This window comes from Stegodyphus dumicola, chromosome 1 (assembly GCF_044657685.1).
Source record: "Stegodyphus dumicola isolate Sdum_Otavi_A_Nest chromosome 1, ASM4465768v1".
Lineage (NCBI taxonomy): Eukaryota > Metazoa > Arthropoda > Arachnida > Araneae > Eresidae > Stegodyphus > Stegodyphus dumicola.
In genome coordinates this window covers 163,549,035-163,570,303 of record NC_140768.1, presented here as the reverse complement: position 1 = coordinate 163,570,303, position 21,269 = coordinate 163,549,035, and the positions used below count along the sequence as shown (strand labels likewise).

Below are 21,269 nucleotides of genomic sequence, written 5' to 3'. Positions count from 1 at the left end.
TAGATACAGACTGAAAGCAAACAAAATAACTTCCATACTTTTAGCATATTGTTGTCCACAGATCCTATTCATATTACTCCCAGAATATCTAGTTACATGGATTAAAATGTACACATGAGGAAGGATTTTTTTTCAGCAATGGATGTGAAAAAATGAGAAACGCCCTCGCCGGGAATCGAACCACAAACTTCTCCAATACGCGCCGAGCGTGCTGACCATTACACCACGAAGGCATGCTAAGAATTCGTGAGAAATACTTTATAAAGCATATGCTTTCAATATATCGGATTAGATCCGAGATGTATGTTTGTGCTAGCGTTTGACCTTGTTGCAATGCATTGCGTCTGTATTATTTTAATTCCCTTTTGCTAAATAAAACTGTATTTATATAACTCGGAATAAATCCAAACTTCAAGTTAATTTCTTTCAAATTACAAACTTGATTAAAATGATATGCATTTTGAAATTTTCATTTCATAAACCTGGTCCGCATTCTGCTAAATATAGCTAAATTAATCTTAATTTAACGCGTCGTTTCGAAACTTCTTACTAAGAGAAAAGATTTTAAAGACACAAACTTTTTATTTTACATTGATAAAATTTGTATAAATATGAAGTCTTTTGTACCTGTTAATAGAACAGCTTTGACAGAGCTGCATTGTACCTGCAATTAGCAATGCATTTCATTCTTACTTCTGATAATATGTGTTGTGAATTTCATCATTGGTTTACTAATTACTTGTAAGCTAGGTGAAACTAGATTAATCTTGACCAATGCGGTTCTGTTTGACGATGTTAACAACAGCACTAGCAATAGGATTATTAATCCCAAGGGGCTATTGATTTCAAACCCGCATTTTGCGTCGATTTACTTTTCAAACTGCTGCCATCAAAAATTATCGCATTGTATTATATTTAAAGAAACTAAATAACGAAGAATCTGCATGAATGTATGTTATGTTTCTCGCACTGTGGAAAAACGACGCTACATAGAACCATTAAATTTCGAATAACGTAGCTCTCCGACCGAACACGGGCACTTGGAAGCTAAATTTGTTTTATTATTTATTTCAAATTTTGTAAAACTTTTTAACGAATTTCTGATTAATAAACTGGACAATTTCAAAGGGAGTAATGGCAACACTTATGATAGTAATGTTGAATTGAATTTATGTGCTTTAAGTGTGAAGAACATGATATTTAACCAATAAAGGTAACACACAGAACATTAAAAAAAAAACGCCTTTTCGGGCGTAATATAAAATGTGAAAGCTTTCAGTTTTTTTTTTTTTTTTTAATTGTTGTTATCATTCCCAAGCAGAAAATCGCGAATACGTTGCCCTTGGGAATGCAAAATGTGGAAAAATAACTGATTTTGAAGTTTTTTTACGTTTATATATATATATATATATATATATATATATATAGTAGATAGTTCCGATGAGAAAAAATTAGGTATTGATATTCTTCAGCTGGCATTACATTATCTCATGCGTGTTTTTAAAGAAACAGGTGTCAACTATCGGTTTTGCTTCTTAACTGTCAATGATAATTGCATAATTTAATTAATATTTATTTTTTTCTACTTTTGTTTTGCAAAGCTGTTTAATACATAACTTTCTGACCATACTGAGTTAAAATATTCACTAGCCTTTCGGCATTTTGAGACATTCTATGATATTTTTGGTGCACTTATAAGGTATTTCTCCCACCTTCCTAGCGTCCATTCGTGGTGTAATGGTCAGCACGCTCGGCGCCTATTCGAGAGGTCCGTGGTTCGAGTGCCGGCGTGGGAATTGTTCATTTCTCATATCTTCTGCTACGAAGTAATATAATGTCTCTACATTGGCGCCCAAACTAGAAATATGTGGTGATTGATGATGATTCTCCACCACCAGGATTTGGCGATTGCGCCAGTCGCCCTTTCAAATGAAGAGTATATCAGGTTGTTGCGTGTGTACGGGTTCGTAATAATTTGAATGCACATGTCCCATGAAAAGTGAATAAAATTTATTCTTATCACAACAAACAAAACAGAATGCTGAAATTTCGTCAGAGATATTCGTATAATATCGCAATATCTCACTCTAGTTATATTTTAAGCTACTAAAACGCTGAATAGAAAACAATTCAAAACACCGGGAAAACTAATCCGATCTCACCGCGAATTCGGGTACAAACAGTGACGGCTCTAAGTAAAGAAACTGAACTGAGATGTTTTTCTCCAGCTTTTATAAGCATTTTAATTATACGCGAAAACATTCTCGTATTTTTTCGATTTTTCTGGATAGCAAAAGAGCCCAATTACGAGATATATATTTATTAAAATGTTAAAAGCTCGTGCTCCTGTATTTTAATTTTTCCGCCCTAGCTTTCTGTTGAAATAAGTCTCGTGCTGCATTGCACGGGAATAAAAAACAATTCTAATTACAAACTCTACTTAAAATAGTTAAATAAATACAAAATCATTAACAAGGTATTTCTCCCGCCTTCTTAGCATGCCTTCGTGGTGTAATGGTCAGCACGCTAGGCGCGTATTCGAGAGGTCCGTGGTTCGAGTCCCGGCGAAGGCATTGCTCATACCTTCTCTTTTCTGCTTGGGAATAACATTAATGTCTTTGCACACTTAGCAAAGTGTAAATTACAATAATAAATTCACCAATTTTGCATCTATGTTTTCCAAAACGATAGAAAAATAAAGTTTTATAGCTCTCTCTGTCACTTATCTGCTTATTTATTTATAAATCCCCTGTGTAATATGTTGTAGTTTCACGCCACAAAAATTCTTCTGTCTCGAATAAAATAGTGTCCTATTTTATTTTTTCCTACTATAAAATATCAGGTACGAAATATTTCAATAAAATATTATGAAATGGTAGATGACATCACGTGAAGAAAATACTACTCAGAACTGTCGCTTCTTCTTGGAGAAAATTTAAGAACAAAAACTTTAAATATATTGCGTCACGTTTGCCTTCCAATCAGTTATTACCAAGGTGCTGTTGCCACGTTTTGAGATGAAATGAGAATTCCAACTGTTGAAACTTTTTTGTCGATCGTACCTTGGTGAGCGATTTAAAACGTTCGAAGGAGTAAAAAGTTACTCAGTTCTTTTTCCTCACTTTGTTCTTATTCGTAGTATAGTTTATTTTTTTTTATAGAGGTATTGTTTGTTTCCTCATCATTTCGAAATATTTTGCGAGGAGAAATAAATTTGGGAGTTTTGCTTTCTGAAGTTTCACTGACTTTAGAAGATTGTTCTATGGTTAATGGTTTTGGAGAAAACAGATAATTTATCTTAGTAATAGCCAAGTATTTTTTAGGAAATTTGTTTTACATGTACCATATTTATCGTCTGCTACTTCTGCCTGAAAATTATAATGCTGTATTTTCCAATAAGGGGAGAAAATTGCTTCTGCGGGGAAAAAAATGGAACAGTTCTATGTACTTCGCGTTCCACAGGGCCGATCGACGAAACTCAAATTGCGGTTTTCATGTCTTGAGAGTGCGACTTAGGAGATATAGCAGATTTATATATAGCACTGTTCTAAAATAGGTATTTTGACGCAAAATCGGACTTTTTCTAAAATAACATGCCAATATTTTTCCATAGTTCCATTCTGCGAATCAAATTATTCCTAAATACTAAATTTTGTAAAATTTGGTGCGAAATTAACGCAGAAATTTAATATTTTATCTCGGCGCATTTTTTTTCAATTTGCGCGAAGAATAATTCACTTGTCGAACTTTTTAACTTATAGCAACCTATTTTCCTTTCCTTCTTTTTATTGTAACCGAGCGGGAAAAAAGTCATCATTCTTTATTTCAAATAATTTTAACAAATTGCGTAAACCATATTTGGCGTTATTATCGCTTACAATAAACATGCCAAATTTCAAAACGTGCCAGTATGTAAATTCTCGTATATCCCAGGAAAATGTTAAATAAAAAACTAATTTTTTTCGGGTGTACTTAAAAATACATCTATTTTAAGATGATGGTAAAGAATTTGACGGTATATTTGTCCTCGCGTTGTGGATGGACGGTGTTACCTATAGCCATTTAAGTTTTGAACAAACGAAGATCAAATTTTGAATTTTGAATTTATGTATCTCATATTTTGAGCGACTTTTTATTTTTATGGCCTTTTACAATTAGACAAACTTTCATGAAAGTATTACGCTGCATTTTGAAGATATTAGATGCGCTGACTTGCTTAGCCTGAATAATAATTCAAATGAAAATCTTTACTATTTATTATGCTTAGCACGCCAAGTCGACAGATTTCGTTACATGGGTACAGAGAAAAACAGGAATTTTGATACAAAAATATACAGGATTGCTTCAGAATAACTTTTGCATCCCCTGTCATCTAATATTTTAATAAAAAATATAAATAAGGAAAAAATAAAATACTCGATATCTGAATAAACATAAATTGCCAATATATATATATATATAAAGAATGTCTGTTTGTCTGTTCACTAATAACTCAGTCACTACTATAGCTATCATCATCAAACTTTCTGTGATTCTTTTCTGGGTCCTGAAAAAGGTCGACGTCCACTTATTTTCAAACAAAAATAGTTGAAATCAAAGATATTAATTAAAAACGATTAAAACTCTGATTTTTTTCTTCATTTTTTCGAGTGGCAACAGTCTTGCCAAGCTTTAGATAAAAATCTGCTTTATTTCGAGAAGCTTTGCCACTGCTCGCTTTTAATTTGCAGAGTTGGTTTATAAAAAATTTCTAAGATTTACATCAAATAAATATAGCATTCCCAAATATAGTATTAAATAGATAATCCAGAATCCAAATTCCGTGGGAAGCCATTTCAACTATTCTCATCTTCGCACGACTTAAATAAGCCGAAATAGTAATTGAAAACTCTGAATACTGGCCAACGGGCAGAATCGCTGCACCACGAACGCACGCTGGGAAGGCGGGAGAAATACCTTATATACTCCCCCTTTCAAAGGGCGACTGGGGTTTTTAGGGGACCCAATCGCCAAATCCTTGGTGAGGAGAATCATCATCCTTTTAGTTCGGGCGCCACTGTAGAGACATTAGGTATTTTTTGGAAGCAGGCAAGATGAAAATTAGCAAACGTCGTCTCTGAGAGTCGAACCACGGACCTCTGGAATACTGGTCCAGCGTGCATACACCACGAAGGCACGCTAGGAAGGCAGGAGAAATACCTTATAAGGTTCAAAATTGTATCGTTTTAGTAAATATGTCATAGTCAATTCCACGCATACTCTTAACGCGCACGAACTTATGGACTGACCCGATATATGTATACCCACTCGTTTACTCTACTCCGTGAGCTCAGTTCATTCTATTCGTATATGTTGGTAAATTGTATATTTTTTGCTTTAAAAATGATTGAATTATATTGGTCTTATCTTCCGATAGAGGTTTTTGTTCCTTTAGGTAATCTGCATGCAATAGTTGTAGAATTATTAACAATTTTAAAGTTGTTTATGTGTGGCTAAGCCTATTCTTTTTTTACCTTAGCAGCCATATTTGTTTATATTTGGCGGTATAGAGAATTAAGTCAGTTTCTGCACTTTCAGTACTTTTTTGCCGAGTGGGGCTAAAAGTAAACTTTCAGTTTTGTACACCGAAAAAATCTACTCGCTGACCGAATTGCTTGTTTTTGCGTAGAAACTCTACTTTTAATCTAAAAATTCTCATAAAAATCCAAAGGGGCCTTGTCCCTGAAGGACTATTGTTTTCAATTTGCGATAAATCACTACAAATGTCCGCTTCACTTTTCAGACTGTTGCCACCACAAAATGAAAAATCTTCATAAATGTATGTATATTTCTCGCATTGTGATAAAACAACGGTACCTAGAGCCATCCAATTTTGAATGACGTAATCCTCCTACGAATATGGGCATGTGGAAGACCAAATTTGAAATTTGGAATTTGTTTTATTATCGATTTCATATTTTGTAAAACTTAACGAAATTTTGATTAACAAACTCAAGTTTTCAAAGCGAGCAATAACAATATTCTACGGGAAAAAAGCGCGGAACTGTGTATCGGAAATTCTAAAGATAGGCTCATTTTAAAATAATTTGCGACATTGCTGTTGAACTGAATTCTATGTTTTAAGTGCAAAGAACATGATATTTAATAAATAAAGGTAACACACAAAACGTTAAAATACGCCCCTTTGGACGTAATTTAAAATCTGAAACCTTTCAGATTAATTAATTTTTTTTTTTTTTTTAGTTTCATAATTGTATTTGGTGTTTTATGTTTTTCTATAGTTTTCAGGCTTTAATATACATATTTTGAGTTTTAATGTATTTATGCCTTGCCGCGAAGTGAGAACTGAATTAACAGAAGGAGAAATGTATCTTTAATGAAATTCGCTGAAATAAGTTTAAATGAAATGCAGAGAAAAAAATGCGTATAATTTAATATTCTTTACAAGGAAGTCATGTGGTGAAATCGAAATTTTTTTTTAGTGCTCGTACATGCTTGCACTTAAGCAAAACATGTTTTGTACAGAAGACCTCGTTAATGTAATTAAGAAACTATCTATCACTACTATTCTTATAAAATACAACCTTTAAGTTTAAAAATAATATTGAAACAAAAAGCGTTCTCATCTTCTTTCATCTTCTGCCTTTATAATGGAAATTAAATAAATAAATAAAACTTTGGAACGTTCAGCTTCGTACAATCAATACAAAAGGTTCTAAACGAAGAACAAGAGAAGGTAAACTAGCAGCTTATCTCTGTCAAGACACAAACATCTCCCCAGACGCATGAAAAACATCCTAATATCGATTTTTTATCATCGGACGTGAAATTTCGGGTATTATTGTCGTTAACTCGGAAGTCTCGTGAGATACACCGACGGAGAAAAGAAGTGAAGTCAATAATGGACTGAAAGCAGAAACGAAATGCTGCATTAATATAGCCAGGGCATCTATACTTGCTTGTCCCCTGGCAATAATAAATTCCAATGATAAGCGTGTGTGTATTTTTTAATATTTTCCTTTCTCATAATCTTGATTACGCTAAGTAATTTTCCTACCAGTGCATAAGTGCCTTCCATTGCAGGAGTTGTATTAAATGCATTTTTAAGTTGTCTGTCACTTAACAGATATTACTGCGTACATAATGAATGTAAACATATTAGCGTTCATTTGTGAATATAAAATGGCTTCATTTTCTTTCTTGCGTTATTTCAGGTGATGCATTCGTTTCCTTTGTAGAAAATAAGAACTATTAAAATCTTGTGACCTGTTTTATTATTTCGGTATTGTCTTATGCAGGTGTTATTATTTTATTACAGGTTATATTTAGGTTATTATTTTATTACAGGTTATATTTAAGTTATTAGCTTATTTTAGTTAGTAAGTGACGGAGCCTTCTTATTTAGGCTTTAATTTAAGCTTTGTACACTGCGAAAAAAAAGTGTCAGTTCTGCATCTCCTGTTCTATTGGGCTGATTGACGAAATCCAACTTGCGTTTTTTCTTGTCTCGAAAGCGTGACTTAGGATATGTATTACATTTACATATAGCATCGTTCTAACATAGGAATTTTGACTCAAAATCTTACATTTTCTGAAATGACATGGCCATGTTTTTTCCATATTTCCGTTCTACGACTCAAACTATGCCAGAGTCCCAAGATTTTTAAGAATCGCATGATCAGTTTTTAAAAAAATTAGCTCTCAAAATTTTAGCTTCTCAATATTAAATGACTTAGATATATATTTATTAATATCTCTTTTTGTGGTGTTAAAACTGTAAAAACCAATTTAAACTTACTTGATTCCTTCTTCCAGAATTCGAAATTTAGATTTAATCCAAATATAATTCGTATCTATTTTATGATTTTTTTTAAATTTTGATTTTTTAAATATTTTTTATAAGTTTTTCGAAAAACATTTTGTATGATCTATGAAATCTATGAAATTTTTAACATCGTTTTAAAGTAGATGTATTTATAGGCACGCTGCAAAAATTAGTTTTTTATTCAAAACTTTTAAGATATACATGAATTTATCAGGTTCAATGTTCCTTCTTACCTTCTTCGGGAACATGCAAGGACCTGACTCGGAACAGAGAGCTTACTAAAGCTATGTTCATTAACTGTGGGAAGTAGACAGGATACACAAGAAGGGTATACAAAACCCTTTATTTTTCTCTATTTACAAAAACTTCCGTACTTCGGAATACACAGACCCGCTACTCGGGGTCTAACGTAAAAATATAAAAAAATAGAACTAAACTCTAATTTAACTTTAAAATAATAAACGTGGAAGATTGGCCTTATATTAACAGGAAGCGTATGTAGTACAGAGAACTGTGAACACTACAATACGTTTAAAACTTATCAAGAGGATTAAAACCTCTGGCCTGGAAGGCAACCAGCAACTGCGTAACTTCTAAGGTAAGCGGCCTGCTTCGACTCACTGCTTCCTCTCTCTCGCTTGGCAAAAAGCCACAACTTAAATACTTGGCGTTCGCCAGACAAACTTTGCATAAAAACCTTAACGCTTATAATTCTGGCCGGAAGTAGAAAATAAGAAGTGATAGTAAAGATTTAAAATAAAATAAACGTTAGTAAAACTTAAGATCCTTACATACTTCCCGCCAGAGTTAATTAGTTTGAAACTGAGGTCTAAAACGACCTTGTTGAAAAATTTTAGATCTAGAATCTAACGCGAGGCCAATCTTTTACAAATATTTTTCACTAGAAACTAGAAATTTAAAAGAAAGAAATTTGTTTTTACAATAGCAGCTCCCAGGATACACAATTTTTTTCATCTGTACTGCATCTAAACAGGAGCTTTTATTCAATTCTGGTTCCTTCCAGAGATCTGGAAGGAAAACTAGTTTAATGAAATGTTACACAATGAAATGGCAAGTAACATGTATAATTATATTTCTCTTAACATTCTTATTTCATTCATGACTATTTTAATTATCTCTCCCCGTGCTCTCTGACATGTGTTGTAAAAGAACACCAAACACGAATGTGTTTCTGTCTACGTGTTCCACACTTCCTCCTACAATCAAAACACTAACGTGTTAAAATTCAACATGACAAGACCTCGTAACACACCCTAATTTCAACTCTAAACCCTGAGGTACTATTCTGAAAGTGTCTAACTCTGAAGTGTAGCGTCAGAGAGCCTAACTACATCATTCAACCTTTAACACATATTCACCATGATTTAGTCTTTTTACAGTCACACGAATAAAAAAAATTTTAATATTCACTTTTACCATATCACGGTATTTCTTAACATTTAAAATAATAGTTCACATGTATATAAGAACATATCAACATGCCGTTAATTTTACACATTTGAAAACATACATTAGTAGTACATTGTTAACTTCTATTCTTTTCAAAGCAAGTGCCAATTCTTTCTACATTGAAATAATACATTTCAAAAAGTCTTTCAGACTAAACTTCTTTCTTGCTAGAATGTTTTAAATAAAATTTATACAATAACTTTTTACAATATTTAAGTCTTTACACAACGCTATTATACATCAACTTTAGTTTTACGCGCGAGTAATTGAAAAACATAATACCAAAATCGGTAACAACTCATTTCTCGCCCTTTTGGCGATAAAGGTAGACCTCGCATGAAGTAAAACTTCTTGAAATCTGCCACTTGCAGTAAGAATGAAAGATTAACTTAAGTTTGCAAAGTAACATAAAATTTTACTTATCTTTGTGATATTCGGACATCCTTTTCTGGGCCCAGTCTTTAAAAGTATTGCAGATAGTTGTTTGATTTATCCTCCTTCTTGTACGGGCTCGCCCTTCAGTGCCTTCCTCTGGAAGCTTCCTTTTTTCACCAGTTCGGTCACCCTTGAATACCTTCTTTTTCTCCTCTGCTTGTGGTCTTGGCCGTTTGATGGCAGCTGGTCTTGGCGGAACCGGGAAACTTCTGTCGTGTTCCTGCTTGGACCTCGTTGCTGGCCGTTCAAATTTTCCTTGTAACTTTTCCTCCGCCGCTGATGGCCCTTCCGCAGTTCGGCGACATTTGCTGCGGAGAGTCCTGTCGGATGAGTAGATCTTCCGTTTTAGAGCCGGGTTATAGTTGCCGTCATTTCTCCTGGTTCTCTTCACATACGTCGTCCTTCTCCCTTCTTCATTCTGGGGGTGTTCGTGAACTCTCTTTTCTGGACGGTGGAACGGCTTCTTTGCCGTGTTTGGAGTCGGATACTTTTGTACAGCGATTATTTTTGATTCGTCTGTCTCTATTCCTTTCTGAGATATCTTGTACCCTAAATATTTTAATTCAGGGGCAGCAAATTTGCACTTTTCGGCATAAACATTTAGACCGGCCTCATTTAATAAAGAAAACACCTGTCTTAAATCCTGTACATGTTGGTCGAGATTATCACTAGTAATAATGATATCGTCTAAATAGATAAATGTGGACTTTCCAAGAACAGGTCTTAACACAATGTCCATGCATCGCTGAAATGTTGCCGGGGCCCCTGAAAGGCCAAACGGCATACGCAAAAATGCATAAGTGCCAGACTTGGTTATAAAAGCAGTCTTAGGCACGTCCTCAGGCCTAACCCCTATTTGAAAATAACCAGTCGTTAAGTCTGAAGTCGTCATAAATTTGGTTGATTTTATATTCCTTAGAATTTCTTCAATGATCGGTAACGGATATCCCGGATATTTAGTTATGGAATTTAATTTACGGTAATCAATAGCGAATCTCCAACTTTTTGGATGCGTCAAAGGATAGTCATTATTTTTCTTACATAAAACCACCGGGCTAGCATAACTACTTGAGATGGGCGTTATGATCTTTTTACGTAGCATATCGGTAATATGCCATTCTATAATTTTTTCCTTATTCTTATCATACCGGTATGGTTTTTGACGAACTGGCATTGAATCTCCGGTGTCAATACTATGGTTAGTAACCTGAGTAAATCCTGGAATATCACTAAATAACGAAGCAAATTCACTTACCACTTGTAGGATTCTTCCTTGCTCGTCATTAGTAGGTGGTCAAGATTTAACATCGGCGGTTCAGCCTTTTCTGCACGAACTGGTTTCATTGTCAGCTTAAGGGACGCTTCATTAAAATCCAGTGTTGCTTGTGCGTCTGAAAGAAAATCTATTCCTAAGATTATATGTGCTTGCAGATTCTTTACTATAAAAAACATCACCTTTACTTGTTCGTCCTTGATACGGATATACAACGGTACTTTACCTATGCACTTACATTTTCCTCCTTGCGCATCTAACACTGTCGTATTATCCGAATTATATATGCGGTATTTGCGAAAATACTTCCTAAAAAATCTTCTGCCACACAGGAATACTGCGCGCCTGTATCCAGGAGTGGCTGGGATATTATTCACCCACACTTCAATCTTCGGAAGAGTCAAATTTTTCACCATTACTGTATTTAACTTGTAGGGGTTTTCGTGGCCTTCGGATTTCCGCACCCTCCCGTCAGCAGAAATCCGTTTTAGTTTAAATCCTTTTTTGTTTCCATGCTTTCCTTCTTTTTCCACTGGCCTTGAGACTTTTTTCCTGGGTTGCTATTGAACTGTCGACGTTCGACGGCTGTTTTTGAATGCTCGGGTTTCCTTGCCCACTGATTCGCTTTGCCTCCGTAGCCGTGTGCTTGAGTTTGCTGTAGTCTTGGCGTACCAAATTGGTTTCGCTGTTGATATTGGCGTCTTCTTTCGACGTCCGCCGTTCTTCTACTTTCAAACTGGATTGCTAGCTCAAATAACTTTTCCAGTGTAGTCGGATTTCTTAATTCAATAAAGTCTTGCACTTGGGGCAGTAACCTCGGCAAAATCACTTGAATTATTTCAGGATCCGGACGGTTTCCATACAAGAGTTTAAAGACGTGAATTTTTCTTAAAATAAAGCTTGAGAGATTTTCGATTCTTTGCTGATATATACTGAAAAGTTCCGTTTCTAATTTCGCACGATCCCTTACAACAGGGAAGGCTTTTAGTAGGGCAGTCTTGAAATTCTCGTAAGTATAGGTGGGACTTCCTGCTTTACCCAAGAGACTTCTGCCTATACATTTGAACCAGTTAAGCGCTTGGCTCCTCAAAGCGCTGGTAGCTAAGGTAACTTTTTGAAACTCGTGCACGGGGTAGAGCATGAAGTGGTCATCCAATTTTTCCAAAAAACTGGTTACCGGTGAGTTTCCATTAAATGTTGCTTCTGGTTTCATCGAAGCGCGGATGGTCTGGACGATGTAACCAAATCCTTCCAGGGCGGCAGCTGGCATTTCTGGATTCCGAGCCGTTTCTGCAGGCAGCACAGGTTCTTCTTGAAACTCGGCCATGGTTATTCTTCTTCGTTGGGCGCCACTATCAGGTTCAATGTTCCTTCTTACCTTCTTCGGGAACATGCAAGGACCTGACTCGGAACAGAGAGCTTACTAAAGCTATCTTCACTAATTGTGGGAAGTAGACAGGATACACAAGAAGGGTATACAAAACCCTTTATTTTTCTCTATTTACAAAATCTTCCGTACTTCGGAATACACAGACCCGCTACTCGGGGTCTAACGTAAAAATATAAAAAAATAGAACTAAACTCTAATTTAACTTTAAAATAATAAACGTGGAAGATTGGCCTTATATCAACAGGAAGCGTATGTAGTACAGAGAACTGTGAACACTACAATACGTTTAAAACTTATCAAGAGGATTAAAACCTCTGGCCTGGAAGGCAACCAGCAACTGCGTAACTTCTAAGGTAAGCGGCCTGCTTCGACTCACTGCTTCCTCTCTCTCGCTTGGCAAAAAGCCACAACTTAAATACTTGGCGTTCGCAAGACAAACTTTGCATAAAAACCTTAACGCTTATAATTCTGGCCGGAAGTAGAAAATAAGAAGTGATAGTAAAGATTTAAAATAAAATAAACGTTAGTAAAACTTAAGATCCTTACAAATTTACATATTGGAGCGTTTTGGAACTTGGCATCTTTTTTGAGCGATAATAATGCCAAACGATAATACGCACTTTGTTAAAATTATTTGAAAGTACGATAGATGACTTTTTTCCATTCGTTTACAATGAAAAAAAGAAAAGGAAAATAGGTTGTTATAAGTTAAAAAGTTTGCCATGTAAATTATTCTTGGCGAAAAATACGCCAAGATAAATTTTTGAATTTGTTCGTAAATTTGGCACCAAATTTTAGAACATTAATATTTAGGCATAATATGAGACGTAGATTCGAAACATGGAAAAAAAATTGGCATATCATTTCAGAAAGGCCCGATTTTATGTCGAAATGCCTATATTAAAACAATGCTATATATAAATATAATAGATACCTCAAGTCGCACTTTCGAGACATAAAATACACAAGTTGAATTTCGTCAGTCTTCCCAGTAGAACGGGAGATATAGAAAAATTGCTTTGTTTTTACGCAGTATACATGACAAGATTTTTCATACGATATTCGTTAAACAAATTACATCATAACGCAGTTCACTGTCTAACTGAACTGGTGTCCGTCTTGATTTCAGATTGCTGAGAAGAGAAACTTAAAGCAGAAACATGTTAGAGGATTCAGAGTCATTGGAAGTTCTTTTGCACTATTTTATGGTGATCTTCGTCCTAAAACGTGCATAAAAGCACGTAATTTAGTTTTAGCAGGTATGAAAACTTTAAGCTCCTTCCATTTTATATTAGATAATAACGTTTGAAATATTCTCATAGATTTTAAAATTTTTATTCTTTAATATACAGGGTATTTCGAAATGAATATCCGGGTTTTAGTTCTTTGTGGTACTTATTACGTTAAACTTAAGTTTAAAATTAATACATGAAATGAATGAGTAACTCAAACAGTTATACCTACAAGCTTACAAGTGTTCAATGTGAGCTCCTTTCGTCACACTGCACACAATAAGTCGATAGCCGAGTTCTTCCCCAACGTTGATCAGTGTTTGTGGTGTAATTGTTGCAACAGCTGCCTCAATCCTGTTTCTTAGGTCAGGGAGGTTAGCCGCTAGTGGAGGCACATACACACGATCCTTTATGAACTAACTCACGCGATCCTTTGTGAAGTGAACACTTCCTTCACTAACCCTTGGCCGTCCCGTACTCTTCCCTTTGCAAAGACAGCCGGCAATTTCAAACTGATGATGCCATCTACGGATGTTATCATCACTTGAGAGATCACGTCTTAACTTAATCCGGAACGCACGTTGCACTGTAACTACAGATTATATCACTGCAAACTACAGAACACAAAAGGGTTTATATTCAATAGTCGCCATTTTTTTATACCATTTGCCATTTTTTATACCTTTTGCCATTTTTGATACTATCGTACGCGCATGCGCTATTTGTGGCGCATGCGTGTACCAACAAAGAGAACTGTTTGAGCTGCTCTTACATTTCACCCTGTACACCCTTTGCATTGAATAGGGTGCAAGCTAAAGTTACCTTTATCTGAATATTTGGTGACTTGGAATATTGTAAAGCTTTTAGCATTTTTGTATACCTCGATATTCATTTAGAAACCCCGATATTCATTTAGAAACACCCTGTACAGTGAATAACATGCAAGCTAAAGTTACCTTTATCTGAATATTTGGTGAATTGGAATATTGTAAAGCTTTTAGCTTTCTTGTATACCCAGATATTCATTTAGAAAACCTGATATTTATTTAGACCTCGATATTCATTTAGAAACACCCCTATATTCATTTAGAAATACCCTGCACATTGAATAGGATGCAAGCTTAAGCTATCTTTATCTGAATATTTGGTGACTGAGAATATTGTAAAGCTTTTAGCATTTTTGTGTACCCAGATATTCATTTAGAAAACCTAATATTTATTAAGTTCTCGATATTGATTTAGAAATACTCTGTACAGTGAATAGTATGCAAGGTAAAGTTACTTTATCTGAATATTTGGTGACTTGGAATATTTAAAAGCTTTTAGTTTTTTTGTGTACCCCAATATTGATTTAGATACCCCGATATTAATTCAGAAACACCCCGATATTAATTTAGAAACACCCCGATATTCATTTAGGAACACCCTGTACAGTGAATAGCATGCAAGCTAAAGTTACCTTTATCTGAATATTTTAAAGCTTTTAGTTTTTTGTATACCCCGATATTCATTTAGAAACACCCTGTACATTGAATAGGATGCAATCTAAAGCTACCTTTATGTGAATATTTGGTAACTTGGAATATTTTAAAGCTTTTAATTTTTTTTATACTCCGATATTCATTTAGAAACATCCTGTACATTGAATAGGATGCAAACTAAGTTTGCATCTTATTCAATGTACGATGTTACAAACTAAATTTGCAAGTTTGCATCTTATTCAATGTACGATGTTACAAACTAAATTTGCAAGTTTGCATCTTATTCAATGTACGATGCTGATAAAGGTAACTTTAGTTTGCCTCGTACATTTAATAGGATGCAAATTAAAGTTACCTTTATCTGAATATTTGGTGACTTGGAATATTATAAAGCTTTTAGCTTTTTGTATACCCCGATATTCATTTAGACTCCGATAAACATTTAGAAAAACCCCAATATTCATTTAGAAACACCCTGTACATTGAACAGCATGCAAGCTAAAGTTACCTTTAACTGAATGTTTGGTGACTTGGAATATTGTGAAGCTTTTAGTGTTTTTTTGTATGTCCCGATATTCATTTAGAAACACCCTGTACATTAAAAAGGATGTAAGCTAAAGTTACCTTTGTCTGAATATTTGGTGGCATGGGATATTGTAAAGCTTTTATCTTTTTTTGTGTGTGGTTAATTAAATCTACTAATATGAAATATGTGTCCCACTAAATTTACCGTATTTATGACATATTTTGTTCACTTGGGTAGAAAACGGGGTAATTTTTTAATTCATTGTCAAAGGGTTATATATTTATACATCCAATATTCGCAGAACTATAGGATCTAGCATTTTAGACTCTCTGCAATATATTTTGTGACTTTTATCAGACTTTCAGCAGCTCAAAATTAGATCAAATTAGATACCTGTTAGCCGGGATTTTGCGCAGTTCAAATAAAGGTAAATTAGCTGGGCGCATACTAATTTTTGTGGTTTTCGCAGTGTTTAAATGGTATAAATGTAATGATGGCTGTTTTGTAAGTGTTTCATCAAACAATTCTACCTAATAACCTATTTATTGAAAAAGATATTTCTCGGTCTGTAGCTCGACATTCACTCAAGTCTTCTAGTCGTCTCTAGCTCGACATTTGGCATTATTCTTAATGCGCAATGAATATTGATTTCGGGGGAGTCGAACCCTCTAGGGCTGAGTCGTACTGTTACTGAAAACTGGTATTTTCGACTCGGGGTTAAATCCTAGAGAAAAAACAGGATAGATGAAGTTTTAGTGCTTTTCTTCCCAGATGTGTGACATGAATAACAGCAAGTTTCTCTTAAAATGCCCCCCCCCACGAAGGCATTCCTCCCTTCATCGGTTATCTCTGAAGTACTTTCCCATAACCTAAATAATCTTGGAGGTGCTTCCGATTAACAGGAATAAATAAGTAGGAATTGACATTAATATGTGAACAAACCATATTAACATCAAGTGTCATCCGCTACAAGTTTAAAATTGTATGTGAACTTGAGTGGATGCATGAAAAGTATTTTATTAACGATTGAAAATTTGAACAAGATACAGGGAGAGTGTGAGCTAATAGTTGGAATTTAAAAAAAGAACTGATTAGTTAAACTACAACGCACACTACACACGTTTTTATGTGTGGGGATTTCTTAATAAGAATAATTTTACTGTAGAAATACCTGAAACTAAAAGGTCTAATATTTAATCAGCTTATTATTGGCATTTGTTTGGCCAACTAAATTGATTACAACTACGACGTTGCATCATTGGACTTTTCAGAGAAGTGCCTTTGTGAGTGATGTTTTAAGAACTTGGGGAATACTTTACATAAAAGAGAGAAACACCGATGCAACCACTTTACGTAATCACCAGCGGTGAACTCGGAAGGAATTTCAGAGTTCTGAAATTTTAGCAACTGAGCCGTTGATAGTGTGCAAAACAGCTAGACATAATTTTCTACAATAGTTTAATAGATGCTATACTATAATTATAGTTTCTACAGTAATATAGCAGTTTAATACTTAATACAGTAGTTTTCTACACTACTGTAGAAACTGTATATTTTTCTACAGTAGTTGAAGCGACAGATAGTTTGACGGTATTGCTGTAAGTAAGTGTATAAATTAAAAAGTAAAACATAAAGAACAGACAGCCTAGATGTAGACAACAATTGCGAAAATTAAAGTGCGGCTGAAGAATTCCGGTCGATGCGGTGCATATTTCTTATTTAAGAATTTTTTCGATTAAAAAAACTAAAATAAGCTATTTTCATATTCAGTATAATATAATAATGTTACTGTTCATATTCATGGACAGTGAAATTATTACATTTTTCCGGGCTGTGTTAAAGCAATTGTACAACGTAACTGCAGTCCGAAATATTACACAGTGAGCAAAAAGCCGAACTAACTAATTAGTCGCTATTGTGTTATCAAAAATAGGCTTTAAACTAACCTGATTAAAGTATATGGGTATTGATTTGGGTACGGGAACAAAACTGCAAGGATCAGCAATGGATTATCATCCACGTACAACTTGCACAAAAAAAAAAAAAAAAAAAAAAAAAAAAAAAAGAAAAAAAAAATCTGCTATGTACACCACATGACTTTCTTGCACGGAATATTAAATTATATGCATTTTTTCTTGCATTGCATTTAAACGTATTGGATTGAATTAAATCTACATAATCGATAACGCATAAACCACAATATAATAAATGCACCTTTTAAAATTCACTATATTTGTTTACAATAGCAACACTCTGGCGCTAGGTTCACTTAACAGCGTTACATTTTGTTCATATAATAATTCGGAATGCATATAAATTTATATCATTTGAAGAATTATCTAATCGTTGCCACATGTTCTATTCAAATACTAAATCTAAAACGATGCATAAAAGAAATTAAGCAAACAAAACAAAAAAGGAACAGTTTCTTACAGACAATTCAGTATTTCTCATCCAATTAATTCAGTTCTCACTTCCCGACAAGGCAAAAATACATAAAAACTCAAAATATCCCTATTACAAATTAGGAAGTAAATCTGAAACACTTATTTCCTCGAATAAATTCCAGAATGGATTAAGCATGATTTAATTCGCAATAATAAAATAAGGTGTTATCTTTGTTGTTGCGAAGCTTAGTTTCTCTAGATTCGCAACAAATCCGCTCTTTTGCCAAGTTTCAAATGTAAACAAACATGTCAGCCATTGTAAAATTCATTAGGCTAAGGTGCACTTAAACAACTTTTAAATTGTTGATAACTCCACAAATATTGCATGAAGGTTTACTAAAGGCATAAAACCCTTAACCGGAAGATAAAAACAACATAATGCAATCATTTGTAAAGCAAAAAATGCCCAACTTACAAACATATAAGTGTAATGAAACAGTGCTTACTGAGCCGATTAACAGAGTGTATATATATATACATATATATACGGCCACACGAAACGTATAAATATATACATACATACATATATATATATTTTTATACGTTTCGTGTGGCCGATTGCAATCAAAATACGAGGTGCACATCTGCATGTTATAGCAGTCCTATATACAAAATTTCAACGTTCTGAGGTTATTCGTTTTTGAGTTATGCGAGATACATACGTGCGTACGTATGTAGACACCATGAAAAATTCTCTTCAGAATTCATTTTAAAACAGTTTTATATTTTATTTGGAGGAAAGGAGTCTTACTCTGTCCTTACGTACAGATGTCACGCAGAAACATCGTTAAATTGCATTCGATAGCGGTCAAAATGGATATTTTCGTTGAAATATGATGTCTGAAAATTTTCGCGATTATAATACTTCATTTTTACTTCGTAAGAGGAAGTAAAAATGGGGCAGTTCTATATCTTACGTTTTACTGGGACGGATTGTCGAAATTTAATTTGCATTTTCCATGTCTCGAAAGTACGACTTAAGATATTTATAAATAGCATTGTTCTAACAGGTATTTTGACATAAAATCCGACTTTTTCTGAAATAACATACCAATTGTTTTCCATATTTCGTTTATATAACTCAAATTATGTCTTCATATTAAAGTTTGTACTTTCTGGTGGGAAATTTATGAAAAAATTAAAGAATTTAGTTTGGCCCATTTTTTTCAGTTTGGAAATTCACTTGGCGAACTTCTTTATTTATAGCACCCTATTTCGTTTCCTTTTTCTCATTGACCGCAAGAGGACAAAAGATCATCTTTCATATTTTCAAATAATTTTAACAAAGTGCGTTAACTACGTTTGGCGTTATTATTGCTTATAACGAATACGCCAAATTTCAAAACGCGGCAATGTGTAAATTCACGTATATCTTAGGAAATTTTAAATAAAAAACTCTAATTTTTGCAGGTATGCTTAGAAATACATCTAAGATGATCGTAAATATTTTATAGGTTATAATTCAAAAATGTTTTTCGAAAAAGTTATGAAGTTTATTTCAAAATACAAATTTTAAAAAATAAATCATAAAAATGGGCGAATGATATTCGGAATGAACCTAAATTTCGAAATGTAAAAGGAAGAATCAGATAATTTTAATAAAAAAAAGATATATAAATAAATATATACCAAATTCAATTAACATGGAGGAGCTAAAGTATTGAGAATAATTTTAAAAACCTCTCGTGATATTTTTACAAAACTTGGCACTTTGGTACAATTTGAGTCCTAGAATCGAAATATGGAAAAAAAATAGCAATGTCATTTCAGAAAAAATGCGATTTTGTATCAAAATGCCTATGTTAGAACAATGCTGTGTATAAATCTAATGTATGTCGTGCTTTGGTGACATGGGAAACGCGAGTTAAATTTCGACAATCAGTCCAGTAGAACGGGAGATACAGAACTGTCGCATTTACTTTTGTGTAATGTGTACAAGAAATCCTCCTCGAAGGGTCGTTCCGTAAATTACCGTTACGTTTTCTGGAGTATCCATTTGCAAACGCGTAAGGATTGCATGATCTCATAGGCTTAGGCTTAAATAAGTCACTTATGCTTTAGTAGCTGAATAAACATATAAGCCCTCAGCAAATATACCATCATCCATCCGTCTTCAATCGTTACAAAGCTTCTCGCTCTTTGCAGGTGCGGAACCGCCATTAAATTCCACTTAGTTTGCTTAGTGTGGAGCTCCTTTAATGTGAGCAACACTGGGTAATGTTAATCAGTAAATGTTTCCTCGAGGATCAAGTGACGAATGAACCGGAGACAACGAAAATTCTATGGCGTCTGCTACTATTCTTTTGTCTCCTATATTTCTCGCGACCGCTTCGTCTTGATTTCTACTTTCTGCTTGGCGACTTAATTTAATTTACTGATGATTGAACTTCATGAATAATTCACAATAAATGGGGCTTATTGTATTGAAATAAATCATATTTACTAGCGGACTTTTGGAAAAGAGTCGGATTAAATTTATAGATGATTCCTTTTTGATCGTGAACTGTTTAATTCTGGTGACAGTTAACAGGAACAGGCTATTAATTAACAGGCTATTAATGACAGGCTATTAATAACAGGCTATTAATAAAACTGCAATGAAATTAATCATATTTACGTGCGTACTCTTGCAAAAGAGTCGGATTAAACTTATAGATGATTTTTTTAAACTGTAAACTCTTTACCTTTGGTGACAGGTAATAGGAATAAGCTATTATTTAACAAGATATTAATTAACAGGCTATTTATAACCGGCTGTTAATTAAACTGCATTGAAATTTATCACATTTACGTGCGTACTTTTGGGGAAGATTCGGATTAAATTTATAGATGACTTCTTTTTGAACAGTAAACTGTTTAATTCTGATGACAGTTAACAGGAACAGGCTATTAATAAGAGGCTATTAATTAAACTGCAATGAAATTAATCATATTTACTTGCGTACTCTTGCTAAAGAGTCGGATTAAACTTATAGATGATTTTTTTAAAACTATAAACTATTTAACTCTGGTTAACAGTTGACAGGAACAAGCTATTAATAACAAGGTGTTAATTAAGCGGCATTGGAATTAATCATATTTACGTGCGTACTCTTGGGGTTTAAATTTGTAGATGAATTTTTTTTAAACGTAAACTGTTTAACCCTGGTGTCAGTTAACAGAAACAGGCTATTAATTAACAGACTATTAT

The 21,269-nt window shown here is 34.0% G+C and overlaps 1 long non-coding RNA gene across 1 annotated transcript in view; it reads left to right on the top strand.

Annotated features, from left to right (window-relative positions):
- Positions 1-21,269, top strand: part of LOC146999380 (uncharacterized) — a 257,652-nt gene that overhangs the window by 170,939 nt on the left and 65,444 nt on the right. The window contains exon 2 of the long non-coding RNA XR_015039649.1: positions 13,523-13,652. This is a non-coding gene — a long non-coding RNA (uncharacterized LOC146999380). The remainder of the gene's footprint in view (positions 1-13,522; positions 13,653-21,269) is intronic.